This window comes from Perognathus longimembris, chromosome 8 (assembly GCF_023159225.1).
Source record: "Perognathus longimembris pacificus isolate PPM17 chromosome 8, ASM2315922v1, whole genome shotgun sequence".
Classification (NCBI taxonomy): domain Eukaryota; kingdom Metazoa; phylum Chordata; class Mammalia; order Rodentia; family Heteromyidae; genus Perognathus; species Perognathus longimembris.
The window spans coordinates 48080719-48085034 of NC_063168.1; the positions used below are offsets into that span (position 1 = coordinate 48080719).

General features: G+C 36.8%; 1 protein-coding gene across 2 annotated transcripts in view; it reads right to left on the bottom strand.

Annotated features, from left to right (window-relative positions):
• The window catches only part of Camkmt (calmodulin-lysine N-methyltransferase), a 360760-nt gene that overhangs the window by 284673 nt on the left and 71771 nt on the right, over nucleotides 1-4316 (bottom strand). The gene's annotated exons all lie outside the window — the stretch shown is intronic.

The following is a 4316-nucleotide window of genomic DNA, read 5'->3' on the forward strand; positions in this document are numbered from 1 at the left end:
TTGCTTTCAGAATCATAGAAAACCTTAAGAAATCGTGGGCTGTATTAGACTCAATGAATTTTGTTAAGAGCCATTTGTCATGTGGCATAAGCTGGTATTCATATTTATGTTACTTTGAAAGAGCTCCTAGTCATACTGAATTTCAATTCTACCTGAGGTTGAGTTACATTCTAGACTAGGGGACACAGCATCCTAAACATAGAGCAAGTATGTATATTTTGATAATACCTAAACACTAAAACCATAAAACATTTCTATCATTTCTTTCCAACCAGAACCCTTTACTTCTAAGTGTCTAGTCCTTTCTCGTTCTGGTCTGCAACATGAAAAGACCTATATGATGAGAAGAAAGCAATGTCCAAAACAAAGGAAAGAAAAGCTTGAGATTTCCAGTGAGGTTTGCCTTCCATTAGAGATCTTCAATGTTTTCATTCAGTAACTTTGCTCTTGGCTCCTGGCATCTCTTGTCTTACAGAACTATCAATTCTTGAAAGTTTCTAGATAGGTCTAGATACTCTCAGCCTACTGCCATCTTTAGAAAAGAGTATAAGACAACTAAGTAGAACCAATTCTACTAAGAAGTTTTTCTATGACAACCAAAAGAGAAGGTAGATAAAGTCATTGGAACAGGCTTACAAGAAATGAGATTGTAGGGCTGGGAATGTGGCTTAGTGGTAGAGTGCTTGCCTAGCATATATGAAGCCCTGGGTTCTATTCCTCAGTACCACATAAACAGAAAAAGGCAGAAGTGGTGCTGTGGCTCAAGTGGTAGAGTGTTAGCCTTGAGCAGAAAGAAGCCAGGGACAGTGCCCAGACCCAGAGTTCAAGCCCCAGGACTGGCCAAAATAAATAAATAAATAAATAATAAAATGAAAAAGAAATGAGAATTTTTTATGCTTTAACAACAGCTGAGAATATTTCAATTTTGACTTCCAAAAGGAGGTTGGGGATTAGGGGGAGATAGTAGTTGAAGAAGATAAGCCAATTTGGTCATGAAGTATGTTTAATTTTTGTTACTTTTGTTCATGTTCCCCTTTGTATAGGTCAACCAACAAAAGCTGATAAGTATAGGAAACACAGAACCCTATGGGAATACCAAAAAAAAGTCGGGGACACCAACCAATCTCAGGGAGATGCAATACTCATCTTCCTAGGAAAGTAGCACCTGATATGACTGGGCAGTGGAGTAAGAAATAGTCCTCTGTAAAGATGATGGCCAAGACAAGAACAAGCATACCTGAGTAAATTTAGTGTTCTCTAATGAAGTACAAAGGTGGAGATGGCGACACAACACACTGAAGGCAGGCAGGGAGTGTGTTTTGAAGGAAATATGTAGCATTCTATGGACCTGACTCTATGTCATGATGAGTGTTAGTAAGCTTATTAAGCCATACAAAACAACTCTAATGTTCACTTAGATTATTTTACAATTTTAATTACTTATATGCAAATAGGATTTCTTTATGTCTATAGTTTTGAAACCAAAGCAAGTCTATAAACTAAAAAGAATCAAAACTATCAATTTAATGTGATGATATTTAACTCAAGCTGAATTCACTGGTACTGGATTTAATAGCAGGAAGGCCTAAGCCAAGTGTTATATTTGACAGAGAATATAAAAAGGTAAGGAGACTTTTAGCGCCAATTAACTACCAGAAACCACAAGTGGTGCTGTGGTTCAAGTAGTAGAGCGCTAGCCTTGAGCTGAAGAGCTCAGCGCATAGGCCCATAGTTCAAGCCCCATGACTGACATCCCCTGCCCAAAAAAAATTACAGGTTAAGTCTGACTTTGAATTTTTAGAACATAAATACTTGATAGGTAAAATGTTCCACCAAATAAAATAGTTTTCCCAGAATTAACACTATAAAATTAATTGAGAGAATGAATAGTACCACGAAGAATTGAAAACAAACAACAGCTAATTATTTGGATTCAAAAATGCTGCACTTGACACCCACACTGACCTTGACACCCACAGTTAACTCAACTACTAACCTCTGTGCCTCATTTTGAATTCCCCCTTTCTTTTGAACTAGTTGCAAACAAGACAACTCCATTCCATTCTTCACACTGGGAATGAACAATATTGCTAAAGCACACATAGGATCACATTACTTTCATTGGATCCTTTCTGTTTTTAGGGCAGAGTACAAAAGGCCTTGTATAATTTATTGGTCTTAAAGCCTCAAGTTGTTTTCTCTCCCAAAGGTCCTAACTTTCATTAAACCTGCTTTCTTCACTCTGGGCCTTGGCTGGTGCTATGGCCCCTGATTGAGATATCATTTCTCCACTCAAGTTCATTTCTGCTTCTCTAGGTACCAGGTTAGACTTCCCTATCCCTGAAAAGCCTTCTCTTACCATACTTAATGAGCCTCCTGGATACTGTGAATATACTAAAATTAACTCATCTTTCTGCATCAATCTCTTTCACTGGACTTTAGGTTGCACCATAGGCAGGACTGCCTATCCCAAGGCCTAAATGGTTTCTTACATATAATACTTATCAACAAACAGTGCCTTTACTTTTCACTTACTTCTAGTTTTATCTTAAGTTTTCTAAAAGGTATTTCATATGAACAAAAAGAAAATTAAAGGAAACATTTCATACCACATATAATTAATTTTGACCACTTGATTTCCTGCTTTAAACTCACAAGCTTTTCTTTCATTTTCATTCCTAAAATGGCTTACTAAATGTCTCACTGCAGGTTTTATACACTCCTTTTGTTGCTACAGTGTTCTCTTTTCAGCTCAATTTCGATTCAAATGTTTTACAGAAAGATAAAACATTTTTAAAGCATCACAAATTATTTTTCCATTTAAGAGAAGGGTTTGGTGTCATACTGCCTACGTTCGAAGTCTGCCTCTGTAACTAAGTACTGTTGCTATGAGCATTGACTCAACCTCTCTAAGTATTAGTTTTGTTTTTCCTTTAAGTGACTATGAAGCCTAAATAAGACAAAGTATTTTGGATAGAATCTGGCACACAGTAAGAGCTCAGTAAATGTCATTTAAAAACTACCTGTACATCACACTTCAGCAGTTTGCTGTAACAACTAAACATGAAACTTGGTAGTACCACAGTTACAGGACTTTGCACTGGATAAGACTTGAAAACAAAGAACAGGTATGAACAAAAAGCCTCACTACCTAAATAATTACTTTAAATGCTTGCTTCTATAATCCCACATTACCAAGAGTATCTATTTTATGTGTGCAGAGTACTTTGTAAAACCATTGTGAGGTTCTTTGGGAAAAGTTTTGCCCTCACCTTGCCTCAGGGTTAGGAATAAGACTGGCAGAGGGTATCCTCAAGAGGAAAAGGCCTAGCAGCCTACAGAGTGCTTGGGCTTAGCAGTGCAATTACTTCTCTAAACCTAGAACATCCCTCTCCAATATGATCTGAGCAACAAACATTTTCCAAACTGAGTTTTAACAAAATAATACTGAATTTTTCAAAAGGGATATTAGAATAATGGCTTGTAGAAAACAGATGTTAGAGAATACAAGGAAGCGAAAAGTTTTTACCAGTTTCTCTGCCATCCCTCCTTGCCTATCAGGAGAGCTATTGCCTCCAATGATGCTGTTTGGGGCCTCTTTATGTAAGGGACTAGAACAGACACTTGATTCCCTTTAACCTACTGAAAACAAGGTAAGTTACAAAGTAAAAAGTTCGAGAAGACACATTGTCTAGATAAATGTTAACCTATCAACAAAAAAATCTCAGACACTTGGCATCTACTATTACAAAATTATTTTCTTTGGGGCTGGGGATTGACCTCGGGCTTCACACATGCTAAACACACTATATTACAAAGCTTCTTCAAGACGCTTTTTTTTTCTGGTCTTTTTTTTTTGTCAAAGTGATGTACAGAGAGGTTACAGTTTCATACATTAGGCCTTGGGTCAAGATGCGTTTTTCTAAGAGTCCTAATGTCACTGTTACTGATTTCCATACCCTGGGTATTATATATATATATATATATATATATATATATATATATATATTTATTTATTTATTTATTTATTGGAACTAGGGAAGGGAAGGAAAACATCAAAATGGAGAGACAAAGTGTAAAAGGCCAACCAATACAACAGCAATACTTAAACATCTATATGCCATAATCCAACTGCACAAACTCATGGGGGGGGGGGGCGGGGGGAGTTAAGAGGGGGAGAAGAGTGAGAAAAGTGAGAAAGGAGGAGGTAACAAGTTTGATAAGAAATGCACTCACTGCCTTATGTATGAAACTATACATCACTTTGAGAATGAATGAATTAATGAATGAACAAATCATTAGCAGAAGTGGTGTTG